Below are 19881 nucleotides of genomic sequence, written 5' to 3'. Positions count from 1 at the left end.
GCCAGCCCGCTACAGCAGCTTGTTATAGGTATCATGTCTAAAAAGTTTTGTTTACATAGCATGGAATTGGCAATCCCTGCTCAGACTTCAAACGAACGTAAGCAGGGCAGAAATCCAAACCAAAAGAAGTGTTTTTCTCTATTGTAAATCCAATAGCTTCTTTCAGAAACTGTTTGTTAAAAGCCTGAAATGTGGGCTGGAGAGACAGCCCAGTGGCTAAGAGAACCCGCTGCCACCCTTGCAGAGGACCAGACTCAGTTTCCAGCACCTACACAATGGTTCACAAGCACCTACAGCTCCAGACCCAGGCGATCTGATGCCCTCTTCTTACTTCTGTGGGAGCCCAGTATGCATCTGATGCACATAGATACACGCATATAAAACACACATACATAAAATAAAATGTTTTTGAAAGGCTTTAAATAATTAACAATACCAGAAAATCCATCCACACCACAATCACTCAATCTTAAGAAAATGGACAGAGGAAAATGTAACGACTTTCTTCCCAAATGTGTCCAAGGGAGATAATCTCCTTTTGTTAGAAGGCTGAAATTATAAACGTCAAGACAATCTGAACAGTGAGCTCCATCAAATCAAACAGTAAGCCACATGTTTCTGTATATAATAGCACAGATCCAGCATTCCCATTCCAAATGGAAAAAATGGGCCACCACAGTAAAGATCAGACCAATGCAAGACCGAAGCAAGCAGGGAGAGAACAAAGCTGTAATTCCATGTCAGACACCTGAGGTTCGTGGCGGTGTCATCTGGACTCTAGTAGCCTTGAGCAGCGCAGGCCCCTCAGTTCCGCCTCCTACAGCACACAGAGCCTCTCTCTTAGGCCAGCCATACTCCGTGCTTGCAGCTTTTCTTGGCAGATATCCTTTGGTCTTGGCATATCCAACATACTTGTGATCTCCATTTCAACATAGGCTTCCCTCCCACAGCTTCAAACAATGACTGCTTAAGGTCTCTTAGTTATTTTTCTATTGTTGTGAAGAGACACCATCACCGAGGCAACTTATAAAAGAGAGAGTTGAATTGGGGGTTTGCTTAGAGTGTCAGAGAGGGAGTAGAGTCCATAGCCATTATGGTAGCAGGCAAACAAGCATGGCACTGTGCTGGCTCCTTGCCAGCAGGTCCAGGCGAGAGGAGAGAGGTCTCCATCCCGATGGAGTCTCTCCGGGGCTGAGCAGGATGGAGAGTGTCCATGGCCCAAAAGAAATAGCAGGGTATTCTTATCCAAACCACTACAGTTTCCTTGCAGGCAATCTGATCCTTTTCAGCTTTCTGGACCCTTGGTATAAGTCTCCATGTCCCCATAACTCTTACATTTTGCTGCCTGCAGAAACAACACCTTTTGAGTAGTACTTCCAAGTTCTCTGACAGCTCAAGATGTAGCCTCCTTTGACCACAGATGTGGTCTCCATGCACCTTGGCAGCTGCACCTAGAAAAACACTTCCCTAGGTGGTTGTATTGAGCAGCAGGGTACCCCTTCAATAGCATCCTCCATTAATCCTCTGACAGATGGGGTTTTGCCTTGGGGTACCTTTCCCATGATATTGGTGAAGAGCACAGAACATCTCTTTAATGATAGTGATCTGGCTAGCAGTGGCAACTGCTTTCTCTGCACCTTCCTTTTTCTGCATCTTTGAACTTGCCCCCATCTGTCCTTGACAAACCTTCCATTGTTCATCGCTCTCCACTCTCATGGTAGAGCTGACTACGTGGTGAGCAATAACTATGCAGTAAGCCAGCTAGGTAAGGTTTGCACAAAATGTGGCCATTTGAAGGTAAAACCAGAAATCTGTTTTCATTGTCTAAAGAGCCTAGTAATACTCCACTATCCATTGCAAGGTGACATTTGCATCTTCACAGTCTTTGCATCCAAGTATGTGTGCTAACCATATCTATACCAACCTGGCACATTCTAGGACATCTTCCTTGAACCTGTGAGTCCTGAGTGTAGGAGTAGGAGGACCAGAAAATGGCCCATTGTGTTTGCTGTCCTTCATGAGATTATGTGCCAATTACCTCATTGGCTTCTTTTGATGGTATTGTCAATTAGGCAGAGTCTAGAATCACCCCATGGATGAGCCTCTGGGCATATTTTGGGTGAATGGATATCTCGATTATGCTAATTGATATGGAAAGACTCAACTGTGGGCAGAGCCATGCCTGGGTGAGGGACCCTAGGCTGTAGAAAAAGGAGAGTCAGCTGAGCACCACCTCATTCTGCTTCCTGATTGTACAAGTGGTGTTCTCTGCTGCTTCCAACTCCGGATGCCTTGACTTCCTTACCATGATGAACCGGAGTCAGAATAAACCCTGTGTCTCATAAGTTGACTTTGTCAGAGAGAGAGAGAGAGAGAGAGAAAGAGAGAGAGAGAGAGAGAGAGAGAGAGAGAGAGAGAGAGAGATCCATTCCACTGGGATGCAAGCTCCTTGAGGATCATCCCCATTGCAGCCTAGCTCCCAGCACATCCCAGAACTCAGCACACTGTACCAGTTAGTTGAAGAATACACGAATATATGAAAACCACGTTCAGGCAGTGCCAGAACTAAGCCTGACAGAGCCTAGCGTGAATTCATTATGGGACTCTGGCTGTTTTCTGTGGTGGTCTTAGAAGTCTCAGCAGGACTCCTGCATGTGACATTCCGAAGCCAGTCTCTACAGACTTTCAGGGCAGCCTCAGTACCTCTGATTTGTCTCCCTAGGTTTGAGCATATAGACACGGAAGGAGGGAAGAGCCTGGGAGCCTGTTTTCCTGCAGTCACTGGGTCTCCTCTTTAGCTCCCCAATCGAATGCACAACCCCTCCCTCAAGAGCTTCAGTCCCTCAAGGCAGCCCAATTCCTGACCTCTCAGCATCCCCTCTATCCCCTGTAGTACTGGAAATCCCCAGGGAACACCCAGGGGATGGAAGACTGGTGGTTATTACCTTCCATAACAGCGTCTTGCTGTGGGTAAGGTCTCAGTGGTCTCTGCTCCAGCTCCTTCCAAGTGTCCTCTCTCTGTGCTAATGCTCCCTCCGAGACACCTGATAAGGCACAAGTGTACCATTTGTTCAAACACTTATTAAGCTAATGTGATCACTGTGATAATCCTCCAACGGGGATTCCATCACTATCCTCATCCTAGAGATGGATAAACTGAGTCCTGGGGAGGTTAAGAAACCTGCTCCAGGCTATACAGTTAATAACTGGGCAGCAGGAGCTAGGGGAGGATCCTGGGTCAGATGCCCTAGCAAAAAGAGAATTTCCTTTCCGTCCTTCTACATGGTTTCTTATCTTGGATGAATATAACTCAATCTTGTGTTGGTTGTTTTCTTGTTGGTTTGGGGGGAAGTGGGGGTTGCTTTGTTTTGTTTTGAGACAGGAGGCCCAAGTTGGCTTCAAACTTGCACATCTCCTGCCTCAGCCTCCCGAGTGCTGAAACATGAGCTACACAACCTGGTGTCTGCTAGTTTGTGTTTGTGCTTTCTATGAGGCGAAAAGCCAACTGTGGGTACAAGGTGAAACCAATTCATAAATGCTTTTTTATAGCCAACCCTTTGCCTAGTGTGTGATAGGTACTCAGTCAGGGCTGAATAAAGGGATGGGTGGATAGACAGACAGACAGACAGACAGACAGACAGAGATGGATAGATATAGGTGAGAAAATAGAAAGGGAGGGAAAGATGAGAAAGAGAAGAAAGGAGGAAGATGAAAGATTGAGAAAAGTGGGGGGGAAGAAGATAAAAAAATGAACCAAAGGAAGAAGGATGAGCAAATACAAACTGGATGAATGGATCAGTGACCGGAGTACAGAGGGATGGATGGAAGAAAAGACAAAAAGATGGATGAGTAAGAGAGTTTCGATGGGTAAAGAGTCAGCTAATTGATGGATAAGATGATGTGGTGGAAGGATGTGTGCATAGATGCCTGGACAGAACTAATGGGTGGATGAGTAGATGGATGGATGTGTGGCTTAGTGGTTAGGACAGTGATGGGGTGCATGAGTGTGACAGGATAGGTAAATGGCTGGGTGAGTGGAGTGGATAGGCAAATGTGTGGGTATGGATAGATTGGGTAGATAGATGAAGAAATGGGCAGATGAATCCATGGAGGGATGAGTGGAGAGGTAGATGCATTGGTTGGATAGATGGATGGATGGGTGGATAGGTGGAGTGGGTCCATGCCTGGGTTCAAGGTGCCATTAAAGATGTCTATGTCTTAAATCTCTCTTTCTCTCTCCCTCTTCCTCTCCCCCTCCTGTGTGTGTGTGTGTGTGTGTGTGTGTGTGTGTGTGTGAGTGAAGTGGAAACTTAAGGGTTCTTTGGAAAGTTGGCTGGATGGTGTTTTGCTGAGGCAAACACATGAAGGAATGTTTAGCTGAAGCAGACACAGGTGAAGGGATGTCTTACTAAAAAGCAAGCACATGAAAGGACATGTGATGAAAGATTCTTTGCTGACAACAGACATATATTGGTGTGCCTTACATTGCATAGTTGAGCTGCATTTGTCAGGACTCCATAGAAAGAAATGAGCCAAAAAACTTCTGGTGATCTGTTGCAGTTTCTTGCCACTTCTGAGGACTCGGGCTGATTGGCAGAATGATGTCAGCTGAGACAGATATATGTGCTGAGATAAGATCGGTGGAGGGCACGTGATATTTGGAGGGTATAAATAGGACTCGATGAACAGTGATGGAGGCTGAACTAGGCTTGCTTATAGCTCTATCATGCAATGCCTATGGGTCTCTCATCTTTGCTGATCTTCGATTTGCTGAGAGAGGCACATCTGAGAACTTTTCCTGGCATCACTTTGGGTCCCTCCTGCTGACTCCTGCCGAGGCTGAGGCCTGGCTGTCTCTGCTAGGTCGTGCCACCACTGCTGGTTCGTGTTTGCTATCCCGACTCTATCTAACTGGACTGCTGGTGTAGCTGTGACGTGTTTGTGAATGCATTGAGCTGCCGCTGCTAACCTGTGAACTGAACTGCCAACTTCCAGACAACACAGACAGGGGTTGCTTCAGAGAACCTTTCTAAACAGGTCCACTTCCCCTGTATCTTTTCTTTCCCATGACCTCTGGTGGGTGGTGGGCTAGAAGGGAGGTTAAAGCACTTACAAACTATCATTAAAGATAAGGGTTGAAGAAATTAAAGTTACATGTGCCCACTACCGTGTGCCCAACACTGTCCTAAGCACTTTAAAGAGATTAGATTTATAAGCTGTGTGTGGCACCTGCTTAGAATCCCAGTTCATCAAATGAATGTGAAGACTTGGATTTGAACCCAGGCCAGCTAAGTGGATCCAGACTCCATGCTTTTGAAATGCCTCATTCTCAAGGAATAAAGTGTTCTGTATGCCTCAGCTCTCAGAGACCTGATGCTCTTGGCTGGACAGTCTGGGCTGCAGGGGCTGGGTTGCCTCCCGGGAAAGAGAGAAGGCCTGGCTGGTGCCAGCTAGCCAACCCTTGCTGATGTCAGGAGCTCAGCTGTCACTCTTGCTGTTAACCTTGGGGGAAAAAACACATTTGTGGCAGATAAGAGGCGCAAGGGTGTGCCAGCCCTCCGCCCGCCACAGGCCTGATGGATGGGCTACATGGGCCCCCCCTGACCTGTGTGTGTTCTGTTATCTGCTCGGCCACAGGAAGCTGTTCATCACAGCGACAGCTAGGCGAAGAACACCTGCTGGGCTTGCATCAGCCAGAGCCACCAACATCCTGGGAGGAAGGAAGGAAAGGAGGTTGTCCAAGGGAAGGACAAAGCAGGGTGGGGAAATACAGGGAGGAAGGCCTGAGACCCAAGCACAGGAACATCCCCACACCAAGCACTGGCCCCAACAGTGGCACTGTATTCTGGGGACAATGCCTGGCTTCTTCCCATTCCTAGTGGTATTTTGGAAGAGCTGTGTGACCATGGGCTAGTCACTTAACCTCTCTGAGATGTACCGTCTTCCCACTCCCTCCTCCCACACCCTCCTCCCGCTGCCTCTTTCCACTCCCTCCTCCCACTCCCTCCCACTGGTATGACTGGCCTGCTCCCTCCCAGCCACAGAGCTCAATTCATCCTGTACCTCTTGGGAAAGACTTGCTGGAAGGAAAACCACACCCCCAACCCTGCCCCCACCCGGTATCCAGATCTCATCGGCTCCCCACACCCAGCACAACCCAAGGTGATGCTGTCTGTTCACAGGCGTTTGCTGTGTGCCCCTCACAAGGTGAATGCTCCCAAGTGCCATGGTCGGTGCTCCGAAGGCTTCTTTCTTCAGAGTTGAAACAGATAGTCTCTCCTATGCTAAGGGCTGTGTACCAGCTCCCTCTGCCTAGCTGCCTCTTTCCCTCCCCTCCCCTCCCCCACCCCAGCTCCTTCTCACCTAGCAGATCTGTAGGTCTTCCTCCTTCCATGATGGTGATGGTCTCAGGACCACTCTGAGGGAAACGCTGGGGCTCACGTGGAGCTGATGTCTCCTCCCCTTCATGTGAGCTAAGTTCTGACATCTTGTAGCCACAGGGTGTGCTGTAACACAGGCATCCTTCTGAGGGAAGGCCGGGGACCCTGGGCCACTATGTAAGTGCAGTACACACCCAAGTGTCCTAAGGACCCTGTGCTGAAAACATTTCAGGTCAGTCACAGGGAGGAGGTCGACAGAGGCTCACTTGACCCTGTAGAAGGGGAAAGTCTGCCCTCTATCCTCTCACCAAATCCTCATAAGACCAGCATGGAGCCCCTGGGCTGGGCCTTCTTCACCCTAACCCAGAGTAACCACAGGCGATGGCAGATATAATGGCAGCTTAGAGCCCCCCAAGCTCCCTCTATGTGAGTGTTAGAGACTCAGAGCCAATATCTGCCATTCAGGACTCTGCCATTGCCCTGGAACTCTGAGATCTCTTTTTCCCCTCTCCCACTGAAATCTGTGGTGTTGCCAGCTTCAAGCAATGCCTGGCACATTGCAGGCAGGGCCTCAGCCACCATTGGTTTGGTCATTCAGTCCTCTAAAACCTCACCATGAACACAAAGACATTCTATCCTTGCCTAAAGCCACACAGCAGAACAAGGGGAGGCCCACTGTTTTTGACTTCTCTCTATGGGTGGAGGGATGGAGATTGGGGGGTGGGGGGGGGGCGGTGGTCCTGAAAGTGGGAAGTGAGAGGGACCAGACTTCCTCCAGCTTAACCTTTCATTTCCTTGTGGGAGAAAGAGGCCAGAGAAGGAAGGAATGAGTCCAGGGCCACCACATCACAACCAGAAGCCCCACATTCCTGGCCCGGGTGTCACAGGCCACATTCACGGAGCCTCTGTGGACTGAGCACAACAAAAGATCCGGGCTAGGAAGGGGCATAGGCAACAGGAGGCATCTTTGTACAAAGCTGAGGACACAGAATGGGCCTAGGACCGTTTAGGAAAGCTTTGGGGTCTTAACGATTCCATGGAGCAACTCACAACAGTCAGAAGATACCACTATTGCACTTTGCATAAGAGGGAACGGAGGCTCAGACATGGCTAGATGATACCCGGGGAACCCGACTGGTCCCTGCAGGGTCAGGACCTGAATGTGAGTCTGTCTCTCATACCCTTTGGTTAAGAGGCCAGGTTGGCGTCACAGAGACCACCCAGGAGTCCACGAGAGACTGGGTGGCTGTAAAGGAAGCAGGGTTTTCCCAAAGACTGAGGGGGCGGATGGGGGACGTTGGTACCTTGTTAGAATCTGGGCAGAGAGTGGGTCCCCATTCCTGCCCTTGCTGCCGGGTCACCTTCCTCAGCACCCCGCCCCCACCTCGCCTGAACAAGGGCTGGAAAATAAATGAGTCTGTTTATGAAGACCATCATGTTGCCGGCAAAACAAGGCACTCGGCAGAGCAGCTCGGCGCCTCTAATGGGACATTATTTATGTCATTTTCCTCTAGGCGTTGGAGCCATTACCGCCCGGGATGGTGCTCCGTCACCCTCCACTCCCCCAGTGATGTTCCAATGTCACGCTGAAGGATGTGCGCCGTGGCTTCGCGGGGAGCAAACGACTGTCAGCTCCAGGACCTGGAGAGGAAGGAGAGGGGGTGAGGTCGCCCTTCCCAGCTAGTCAGGGTCCCTGCCCCGCTGCCAAGAGAACCCTGTCTCTTCTACAGTTGCTCTTGGTGCCCGCGGGCCTACCAATGGGTGAAATCCTCCATGACCACCACCACCCCCGCCCCCATTGCCCTGCAGAGAAACCCACTGTCCAGTCAATCACAGAAGCCTCGGTTCTGGGCCCCGCCCACCACCCCCAACCTCAAATGCTGCCACACCCACCTTTCCAGCCTAGGCCTCTGGGCTTGACTAGGTTTCCCCACCAGAACCTGTACTTCACAAAGGGCTCCCACAGCCTCCATCTGCTCTTCAAGTTAGCTGCCCCAGCTTTCCCTAGACAAAGGCCAGTCTGCAACCTCCGTCAAGTGCACCAAATGGCAGCCACTGGTTCAGCTCAGGACGGGACCTTCAGCTCTTCACACCATCTTACACTCAGTAAAGAGGTGGCTCATGCATGTAATCCCAGCACTTGGTGAGTGGGTGGCAGGAGGATTGCCATGAGTTCAAGCTAGGATATTAAGTACCAGGCCATCGGAAAAGCACCTTTTGGGCGGCTGGATCAGGCTTCCCTAGGAGTCAAGGACTCTAAAGTGTAGAGCCAGCTGGATGAGGTGAGGCCAAACTCAGACACATGGATTGCTCCCACATACCTGCTACCCAGGGGATGCCCAGACATGTGCCCCTCTGCTAACCGGCTCCTTTTCTCTCCACTTCGGTCCTTCCCATTGCTCAGTTTGTACTGGCGCCAGCTCCCGCGCCAGCCCGGCCTCTGCCTCAGGAAGCCCCATCCTGCTGCCCTTGCACGCTTGCTGAATGAAGCATGCGCTTGCTGAATGAAGCATGGGGCCAAATCATGAGTTTGCCTTAGCACCCTCTGCTCTGGGGTGGAGATGGTAACAGTCCTGGCTGCAGGATTGCTGTGGTTCTCTGGAGACTGCAAGGGTGTCTTGTGGGTTGCATCTGCAACTGCGGTGGTAGGGGCTGTTTTAGGACCACCGGGCTGCCTGCCTCAGCACAGTCTGCGGGGGATCTCAGGAGTCCCTCCCACTCCCAGGAAGCCTCTGCTGTGCTCCATGTGGTTGGGCAATGGGTTTAGTAGTAGTTGATGGTTTTCTGGCACCTTTCCCTTGGCGACTCCTGAAGGTGGGGCTGAGAGTTTGGCTCTGCTGTATACCCTGTCCTTAGCGCAGTGCCTGGAAGAAAGCCCACGCCTTGATTTTAGTAAGCAAGCACATGAACGAGCTCACGTTGCTCCTACCACAGCCTTGCATCGTGAGGTCAGCTCCTTTTGTCTCCTGTTTCTGTTTTTTTTTTTTTTTTTTTTTTTTTGAGGCAGGGTTTCTCTGTATAGCCCTGGCTGTCCTGGAACTCCCTCTGTAGACCAGGCTGGCCTCGAACTCAGAAATCCACCTGCCTCTGCCTCCCGAGTGCTGGGATTAAAGGCATGTGCCACCACACCCAGCTCATAATTTTTGTTTTTCTCTCTTAAAACTTTTCCCCTTTTGGATTTATTGTCTGTCATTCCTCGTAACCCAAATTGAAATTTTTGTTTATACTTAAACCATCTTACTTTTCTTGCATGTGTGTGTGTTTGTGTGTGTGTGTGCCTGTGATGTATAAGCACGTGTATAACCATGTGGAGGTGTGGAGTGGAAGCCAGAGGTCAATAACCAATGTCTTATGTTTTGAGACAGACTCTCCAGTCTGAGTTCAAAGCTTACCTATTCAGCTAGAGGGACAGCAAGCCTCGGGGTGCCTCCCGTCTCCACCTCCCCGGCTCTAGGATTTCATGTATGTGCTTCTGCACATGGCTTTTTGTAGGAGCTCAGGGAATCCAAACTTCAGTCTTCAGTTATGCATAAGTCATTTTCCCAACTGAGCCACCATCACCCTCAGCCTCTAATCCAGCTTGTTTTCAAATGCATTAGAGATTAAGAATTACTCTCTGATTCCTCTTTCTGTCTGTCTGTCTGTCTGTCTGTCTGTCTGTCTGTCTCCACAAACACCCATGCAGACAGGACACATTCTCTCCACCTTTTGGTTTTAAACAGCTATATCAGTTACTTTCCTATCGCTCTGAGCAAATGACATGGCAGCTCATACAAGAGGGGTTGATTTGGCTGATGGTTCCAGAAGGATAAGAATGCATCTTGGTAGGACACCAGGGCAGCAAGCAGCAGACATAGTGGCTGGAACAGAAGTTAAAAGCAGAGAGTGGAACTGGGGAAGACAAGAGTCTGAAACCTCAAAGCCCACCCACAATGAAAAGCTTTCTTCCAGCAAGGCTACACCCTCCAAACAGCACCAATTGGGGACCAAGTAATCAAATGCCAGAGACTATGCAGGACACCCCATTCGAATGCCACAATGACTTATACTTTGTCACTGTTTTATAAATGAGAAAACTGTATAAAGGACGAAGCAATGGGCCCAAAACCACAAATCAAGACAGACAGGGCTGGATCGGGACCAACGTCCCCTGCTCTTTCTTCCCCTCAGTTATATTACCCGAAGCTGTCCATTGTTGTAGCAGGATACATAGCCCCTTGGGACTGCTATACCGAAGTCCCAGGCAGAGTACCAGCAAACTAGTCTTCACAGCTCTGAGGGTAGAGGGTCTAGGCCAAGGCCAAGATCAGAGGCTGGCATGGTCAGGTTCTGGAGAGGGTACCCTAGAGGGTTGATAAGAACTAGATAGTTCCTATTTCCATAGTGAGAACACAGTCCCATGCACAGGGCTCCACCTCCTGTACCTAATTATGTCCCAGGGTCATGGGTTTGAATATATAGACTGAGGGAAAGGCTGATCTTCAGCCTCCCTCAGTTTTACCAGAGGTCTCACATTGTTAGCCTAGTGGTGTAGCCTCCCTTTCCCCTCTGCCCTCTCCCCTCTCTTTCTTGCCTTGTTTTTTTTTCTTTTTTGTTTCAGACTGTATGTACCCCAGCTTACTGGCTGTGACCCTGGGATCTTCTCAAAGCTTATATCTCGAGCTCTTGTGTGTTTCTTTCCTGTACACAACTCTAAGCTGACCTCTCCTTTCTCAGAGTGCTCACCCAGGCAGGTATGGAACCGAGAGTCTGCTGGATGCTGGATTGCTTAAGGATTCTTGGCCCACTCTAACCTCAGCAATTCTCCTGGGAGCTGAGGTGGCTTTGTTCTCCCCTGAAGATTTGCCTAGTGCTGCCTCTTGGCTTGCAGATAGCGAGAGACAAATCCTGGCGACTTCATCTAGAAGTACTGTACTGTGCACCCAGTCAGCCACGCTCATGTTAGTTTCTCTCTGGGTTCTTATTGTGAAGGCGGCTGATGTTGATGCTGAGCCTGAGGAATTGGATTTGAGCCCCAGAACCCACAGGGTAGAAGAAGAGAACCCAACTCCTGAAATGTATCCTGTGACCTCCACACACGTGCCGTAGAGTGTGTGTGTGTGTGTGTGTGTGTGTGTGTGTGTGTGTGTGAGTGAGAGAGAGAGAGAGAGAGAGAGAGAGAGAGAGAGAGAGTATGTATCCTTGTACAATGTGTTTGTAACTCTTCTGACAATGTCAGTGGGGTGACAGGAGAGGCATTGTGTAAACTGTAAAGTTCTTTACCTAGGACAAGGCTCTCCTGGCCAGGGCTGTGACCATAGCAGACAGATGCCTGGTAAGAGCCTGGGATACTTCAAGGGGAGCAGATGAGGCCCAAGGTTTCCCCTCCCTACCTTTCCTTGATGTCCTCCTGGGTCTTCAGCTCAGCATCAGAGCAGGTGGCACTGCCTATCCACAGCAGGGTTGGGAAGGTCACCACAGTCCCCCAGTGCAGTAACACTGTGCCAGCTACAACATCTGCCATACTGAGTCTCAGCTATTTTAAATTGTCCTCTGCCTGCCCCATCCCAATACATGTGCCGATGTAAACATGTGTACAGGTATATATATACACACACATATACCCATCAGTTCACTCATACACAAACCCCTCATGCATACACACATGCACATGTATGCAATCAGACATATGTGCACGCATGTGTCCAGGGCTCTCCTCTTGCTGCAGCTCACAGCACTGGCGTTCAGAGTTGAGAAGCCTGAGGCCCTCTCCTCGACCTTCCCTTCAGGGTCCCCCTACGTGATCTGCAACTCTCCACCACAAACGGTTCCTCCCTCAGGGAAGCCATGATGTCCTTGGAGCTGGGCAGTGATTCCAGGGCTAGAGTGCCACCAGGGTCTCACCCCTGTGGTGTCCTGCAGATGGCTAGAGCAACTCTTTCAGTCCTCATTGCCTCTCTTACCACCCACTCTACAGAGGAGTGGAGATCCAAGGCTCAGGGAACCCTCTCCAGCTTGAAAACCAGTTGGCCTGGGCATCTAGGTGAGCTCAGTTTGTTTACTCTAAGGTGTACTGGCTGCAGGTCCTTTCAGTCCATTGACTTAACCAGGCCTGGGGACAGGTGAGCCCTTTATTGGTATTGATATATTCGGGGTAGTGTTTGAGACAACAGACTTGCTGAATGACTAAATCCATCTCACACCCCACCAAGCTAAGAGTGAGGCCCAAGCTCAGAATGGAGCAGGAAGCCCATGTGACCACACTGATAGTCCAGTAACTGCTCTGGGAATCCAGCCAAGAGAAGTGCTGCCAGGGCAGACAGAAACAAGAATAGGTGAATGAAATATTGAGTGTGTCAGGTGATAAGAGGGTTACCCAGGCAAGGTCCATACCCTTAACGCCCTAAGTCATAAGGCTGAGGTTAAGAAGGTTGAAAGTTCAAGAGCTTCTTGAGTTACAGAGTGAGTTCAAGGTCAGTTGAGGCAAATTAATGAGACCTTGCATCAAAATAAAGAATAAAGAGGGGTGTGGATGTAGCCAGAGCGCTTGTGTAGCAGATATAAGGCCCTGGGTTTGATCCCCAGAAGAGAACAACAGATGATCCGGTCGAAGGTCAAATGAAGCACAGCTGAGCCTCATATGGGCATGCTCTGCAGTACATCCCAGGTCCCTCCTCTCTGGCCACTGGAGCAAGTCTCCATGTGGGGGACAAGGACAAGGAGCTAGCAGATGATGCAGGGTGATGGCCAGCCACCATTCCGCAACCCTCAGGCACACACTCCTGCCTGGCACTTAACAGGCTCAGAAGCAGGGCAGAGGATCCTGCTGTCTTAAGGCCTGTGCCTTGGTGTGACGGTGGCCACACGAAAGGTAGCAGCGTGACGGGAATGGCCGCACGGGTGATGCAGGCAGAATTATGGCTCCTCATTGGCCTTATTTATGGCCTTAATGCCTCTGCTCCTGCCTTGCTGCCCAGGGCTCGGGCAGAGGGAGGGAGCCCCAGCCTGCCTGGCCCAGGGTGACCTTGCAGACAGCGTGCAGCATTCCTGTCCCAGCAGTGTCCACAGTAGGGCTGGGCTTGGGACTGGGGGCTAGCGTTACCAGTCTCCATCCAGCAGCCCCTGCTGAAGTCATGTCCATTAGAAGCCTGAGCCATTTATTTTACTCAGAAAGCAGAAACAGGGTCGGGGAAGAAGCGTTTATCAAAACTTCTGTGCCCAGAAGTGCATGCACCTAATGGCTTTTAATCAGCACAGACATTCTGTCTGGAAATCCTATCTCCATGTTAGAAATGGGGCCGTTGCAACTCAGAGAGGTTAATTAATGAGTCTAAAGTCATACAGCAAGTAAAACGCAGACCTCTTTTCCTTCTAAACTCCTATGCTCCAGCATTCCCTGCTTACATAGTATCCTTCCAGTCCCCAACCTTCTCTGCAGAGCAGAGGTTCATGTCTTAGGTCATGAGGTCACACAAGGATGGGTAACTCTTCCAGCTGTGCCAATATCATGGAGAGCTAAAGTCTCTTCCTCTTCACACCTGGGTTTTCCCATCCATAGAGTGTGCACAGTAATGTTCTCCTGCACCCTGTGGTTTAGGCTGGTGAGGTGCCGGGTATTGAGGCCTTTGAGCAGGCCCTGCCTGAGCTGGTAGAGCTCTGATACAATGGGAAGCCAAGCAAGGGTTAAAGAGAAAGGATCTGCTCTTGTCCGGGTGACAACAGCACCTCCAGGCAAGCTTTACCTGTTTACAGCCCATTACAAGCCATTATTGCTGAGTCTAGGGCAGAGGCACAGCCTTGACCTTGGTGCGTGCCTGACAGCAGCAAGCTGTAATCTGGGCAGTGGGAGTCATTTCAGCAGCATCAAAAAGGTCACAGGGGCTGAGGGCCTCTTTCAGGCCTTCTCTGTCCCAGCTTCCATCCCAAGCCTGAGTCCCAGTCTCTCAGGTAGCCTCCAGATCAGCACCAACAGTTCATAGCTTTGACTGGTTAACAGTAATGGGAGAAGAACTCTGTCAGGAGCCAGGCTTCAAGGAGCCCCAAAGAGATAGGCCAATCTCCAACCTTTGTTTAGACAGAGAATGAAGAAGGTTCAAAGTGAAGAGAGAATCAGGCTGGATCTCCAGGGATTCCAGGCTCTAAGATGCTCACATCTGGGATTTCAGTGGTGATGGTAGGGGTGTAGGCTGTAGGATTTGATATGGTATTAAGTAGGTAACGCCACCTCTGGATGTCAAGAACAGCAGACCCTAGAAGCAGATGGTTCTAAACCAAGCTTCTTCCCTAATGACCCCAAAGCAAGAGAGAGAAAGAGAAAGAGACACATCTACTTCTTTATATCTTTACTTCTCTATATATTATATAATAATATTATATTATAACATTTATATAACATATAATACATATATGTGATATATATAAAACGTAAAGGGTGAGCTTGAGTCTAAGTGTCTGCCTTGCCTTCATTGTTTGCTTCTCTTTTATTCCACTTTATATCTTTATTGTAAAGCCTTCAGTGTCCCTAGGCCCTCTTCCCATCCCCATTTTTTTTTTAAAGTTAAGTCTCATTCATACTCAAGAGCAAATGGCTGGCAATAGTTCTAGGTAATAGAACTTTAAGAAGAGGTGGGGATGGAGAGCCAGGCCAATGTTAAGAGCACTTGCTGCTCTTGCACAACTGTAACTTTAGTTTTTTAAAACCTTATTTTAATGATGGTTCTTAAATGCTTTAACCTCCCTTGTAGCCCACCACCCACCAGAAGTAGTGGAAAAGAAAGGATAGGGGGAAAGTGGAGCTGTTGAGAAAGATTCTTTGGAGCAACTCCTGTCTGTGTTGTCTGGAAATTGGCAGTTCAGTTCACAGGTTAGCAGCGGCAGCTCAATCCACTGGCAAACGCTCCATGAATACACCACCAGTCCAGCTTGGTAGCATTGGATTAGCAACAGTGATGACACACCGTAGCCAGGCCTCAGCCTCAGCTTGAGTCAGCAGAAGGGACAGCAGGAACACCAGGAGACGTTCTCAACTGTTTCTCTCTCCGCGGAGCAAAGATCAGTGAAGACACAAGATCAACAAGCATTGCACAGCTAGCTGTACCAGCAAGCCAAGCTCTGTCTCCATCACTTTGTCCTGTTTATACCCTCCAAACATCATGTGTTCTCCACGGTTCATGCCTCAGCATGTGCATCCAGTGAGCCTGAGTCCTCAGAGTCCCAACAAATGGAGCTCAACTATGTAACATAAGGCAGACCAATACATGCAGGTTGTTAGCAAAGGATCTTTTATCATGTGTCCTTTCATGTGTTAGCTTTAGATGAATATGCTCTCTTCCATGTCTGCTTCAGTGAAATGTTCTCTCATGAGTCTGCCTTAGCCTTTCACCTGTGTCCACTTCAGGAAAACACTCCTTTACCCCAGCAAAACACTATCTAACACTGACTCTTCAAAGAATCCTTAAATTTCTACTTCAGAGGACCCAGGTTCAATTCTCAGTCCTTATTTTGAGTAGGTCACCACTACCTGGAACTCCAATTCAATGGGATCTGATGACCTCTTCTGGTTTCCTCAGGTACTCACCCACACACATGTACACAAATAAAAATAAAAATAAATATTTCTTTAATAAAGAGAGATGTAGCCAGGCAGTGGTGGCGCACGCCTTTAATCCTAGCACTTGGGAGGCAGAGACAGGCGGATTTCTGAGTTCGAGGCCAGCCTGGTCTACAAAGTGAGTTCCAGGACAGCCAAGACTACAGAGAAACCCTGTCTCGAAAAACCAAAAAAAAAAAAAAAAAAAGAGAGAGAGATGTAAGCCAGGCAGTGGTGGTACACACCTTTAATCCCAGAACTTGGAAGATAGAGGAAGGCAGATCTCTGAGTTGAAGGCCAGCTTGTCTATAGAGCAAGTTACAGGACAGCCAGGGCTACAAAGGGAAACCCTGTTTCAAACACACACACACACACACACACACGCACACACACACACACACACGTAGGAAGAAAGCCACACACACACATCCTTCCCAACCTAAATGCAAGTCCTTCCCCTGGTGATGGCGTCGTCCATGTCCTCACTGAAGTTTCCTTTCAGGAACCTCTTAAACCCTCCAAGGTAGTGTGGATGAAAATGGTACCAAAAGACTCATATGCTTGCCTGCCCCTGAGTTGGTGGAACTGTTTTGGAAGGATTAGGAGGTGTGGCCTTGTTGGAGGAGGTGTTTTGCTTGGGGAAGGGCTTTGAGGTTTCAAAACATTCACTACATTCCTAATGTGCTCTCCTACCTCCTGCTTGTAGTTTGGGCTGCAAGCTCTGAGCTGATCCTGACACTGTGCCTTTGTTGGGTCATGGACTTAACCCTGTGAAACTATACGCTCAAATTAAACGTTTCCTTTTATAAGTTGCCTTTGTCGTGAGGTTTCATCACAGCAATGAAAAGTAGCTGAGACATGCCCCAGCTGACCTGCCTCCCCTGTCACATGCCCTTTTAGAACTTATCTCCTTTTCTTCAGAGACCTCTGTCGTTGAAGCCTACAGACTGATGAGCATCTGTCACCCTCCATTAGACTATTAGGTGCCTAAGAGCATCTGTCTCCAGTGTCTTTCCAGGGCACAGAGAGTCGTTGGGACATAGTACATACTCAGCAAATATCTTTTGAATGAATAATGGAATTCTTTGATGGATAAAGCCTGAGGAGGCCACACAGTCTGGAGCCTGCCTTCACTGGAGACGAACAACCTCAGCCTCTTTAAAATCAGGCACTCTGCCAGGGATTGAGATGGCACCACACCCAGACATTTTTGTCCCGCAGAGGCACTCCATCTCCTGTGCCCCAAACTGCCACTCTTTTCTCTGGGAGGAGACCTCTGTTGACCAGGATCATTTCTCAAAGATGAGTCCCTCTCTCCCATCATGCAACAGTCCACAGATGAACAGGCAATGATGGGGTGTCCCAGGTGAGCCCCTTGTGGCAAGGCAGGGTCAGTTCTGTGGTGCAGCCAGGGAAAGACTCCCCTGGAACCTATTCTATCTCCTCCTTGCCCCCCCCCCCCGTGTCTTCCTCTCCTGTTGTGCAGAACTTCTTCATGCTCCTCACTGAGTCTTAGATGCAGCATCCCTCCCTCCCAGGATCTTCTGGGCCCAAATCAGAGACAGTCCTTCTCAAACCTCCTGTGTGCTCTAGGTGTGTAATCTTACCCCAGCAAGGAGCTAATTCATTTCCTACAGTGTTCCAGAAGCCATGATGGATGCTTTGTATCTGTCATCTTCCTTAAAGAGGGGGGGGGGGGAGTATACAACACTTGCTCAGGGCCACACAGTTGATAAACAGTGAATCGGGGATTTGATCCTGGCTCTGGCATTAAGAGCAGCCCAGCACTGCCACGTAGGGTAATTATTGCTATCACCGTATATGAACAAGAGTTTGGCATTGTCAGGAAGTGGGCAGATTAAAAGAATCTTCTCAAAGGAGAAAGGCCCAAGTCTTGACGTCTCCAGCACTGGAAAACAGCAGAGGAAGGGTGGGTATGCAAGTCAGAGGGAAGGGCCGTGCTTGTGGAAGTGGGGCTGAAACACATCCTTCCTGTAGGCTCGGACTGCCTAGGTCAATGAGACAGGGTTTGTCCAACAGGAAGCTGAACTCCGTGGTTGGCTTTAGGGGCGAGAAGGACATACACATTTCTGTTTAGAGACATGGCTCCAGTGGCCAGAATGGAAGACAGATTGGAGAAAAGACTTGAGAGAGAAGCGTTTGGTGGGAAGAGGACATGATACTGCATTAAAGCTAGGGGTGGGATAAAGAAAAGTGAGAAATTCAAGAGCCAGAGTGACCTGGGAAAGGAAAACACTGGTCTTGGAGCCCTGCACATGGTCATGAGAGGAGGGGGAGGCTGGGATGCTTCCAAGTGTCGGCCATTAGTTTTGTCTCCTGTCAGACTGAGAAGACAGACATATTTGAGTATTTGAGCCTAGATTCTATTTGGATGCAATGAACTTTCTCCAGGGGGCGCTGTTGAAGAGGCAGTAGACACATGGTCTCACCTCTCCTAGAGCTGAGTCGGGTGGGAGGTGAAGTTTTGTATGGAAAACTCTAATTGGCTCTTTGTGACATCATAAAAATGAGGCTAGGAGCGGTACCCTTGACCGTTTAAAACATCGAGGATAACTTAGTCTATTTTTCTCATGTTGATCTCACTGTCCCGGGTGAGCTTACAGAACTGCCTTCTTTCAAACTGAGTTCTTTGGACTTTTCTTCAAACCTGGCCTTTATCCACCCCACCCCATCCTTTCAAAAAAAGAAAAAAAAAAAGGAAAAAGGAAAAAGAAATGAGAGGTGGGGGTAGATGATTTGGGAGCTGCAAGCCTCCAAATGGGGAGGTTATATTCTCGAGGCAGTGGCATCCATCACCACATTTCCATTATTAAGTAACGCGGCACTGTGCGGGACTGCTTTCGCACCTTATCTGAACCTACCAGCTGTGCCCTAAATTCCAGCCGTGGCGCCTGTCTGCGGGAATTCAGTTGCCTGTGTTTAAAATGAGTGTTAGCATCTATCATTTCCCCACACCAAATGGTTTTGTGTCAGTGGTTGGCAGCGCTAATCTGTCACCAGGGTACTCCACTGCCCGGCTCAATACCTTCTTCGTCACTGTTGTGGTGGGGAGGGACGGGTGGCCCTCAGAATGGGGGGAATGTCACTGTGAGGACAATTGCAACATTTGGGGCTCTTTTATTAAAAAGGAAAAAAAAAGGGAGGGAGCCATCTGTGTCGACTACCCATTCAGATTTGCCATCCCCACTGATCCCTTGCATCAAGAATCCTCCAGCTGCCCTAGGTTAGAAAGGAAGTTGGCCAGACTTGTGAGGAGCCCCGCGGTTCGAGCGCTGTCCGTGGTGCTGACTGGCTTTGGCTGCCTTCATTTCTCAAGGGCAGAAAGCACATCCCAAGCATTTGCCCCAAAGAGCCTTCGGCCACCTGTGCTGGAGAGTCAACCTCGTTTTGGCCTCAGAAACATTTCACAATATGTATATTTAAAAATATCATGGACACTATACTTGAGGAGGGGAGGAACAAAAAACTTTAAAAACTCAAATTGTGAGCTAGGTAGTAGTGGTACACGCCTTTAATTTTCAGCCCTTGGGAGTCAGAGGCAGGTAGATCTCTGAGTTTGAGGCCACTCTGGTCTACAGAGCAAGTTCCAGAACAGCCAGGGCTACACAGAGAAACCCTGTCTTGAAAAACAAATGAAAAAAAAATGTACATTTTAGTACCAAAACTAGGGTAGTATTTCCTAGGATTTCTAGACTCCTGGCCAAGAATCTCAGACATAGTTGGATGCCATGTTGGTACACATCTGTCACATCTGCAATTCCAGAACTTGGAAGGCTGATGTCAGAGGACTGTAAGTTCTAGGTCAGCCTGGCTTCTGAAGCAAAAGCTTCTCTGAGAAATAAAATAATCAGCTGTAAATCAACCTCAAAAAACAGAAAACAAAAACTGAGCCTCCTGGAGAAGAGCTGTTTG

General features: G+C 49.1%; 1 long non-coding RNA gene across 3 annotated transcripts; it reads right to left on the bottom strand.

Moving 5' to 3' along the window:
- Nucleotides 1-566: 566 nt before the first annotated feature.
- Nucleotides 567-6463, bottom strand: Gm34293. 3 transcript variants are annotated; one of them, XR_866908.1, is made up of 5 exons: nt 6364-6463; nt 5606-5710; nt 5371-5502; nt 2946-3044; nt 567-1451 (listed from the first exon to the last, which is right to left on the bottom strand). It is a non-coding gene; the product is annotated as a predicted gene, 34293 (long non-coding RNA). The 3 variants fall into 3 exon arrangements; XR_375173.2 differs by lacking the exon at nt 567-1451 and adding an exon at nt 1659-2350; XR_866909.1 differs by lacking the exon at nt 5371-5502.
- Between the last annotated feature and the right edge of the window lie 13418 nt (nt 6464-19881).

The sequence above is a fragment of the Mus musculus genome, chromosome 2, assembly GCF_000001635.26.
Source record: "Mus musculus strain C57BL/6J chromosome 2, GRCm38.p6 C57BL/6J".
NCBI lineage: Eukaryota > Metazoa > Chordata > Mammalia > Rodentia > Muridae > Mus > Mus musculus.
The sequence above is the reverse complement of the archived record's forward strand: the minus strand, read 5'-3'. Positions and strand labels throughout refer to the sequence as shown.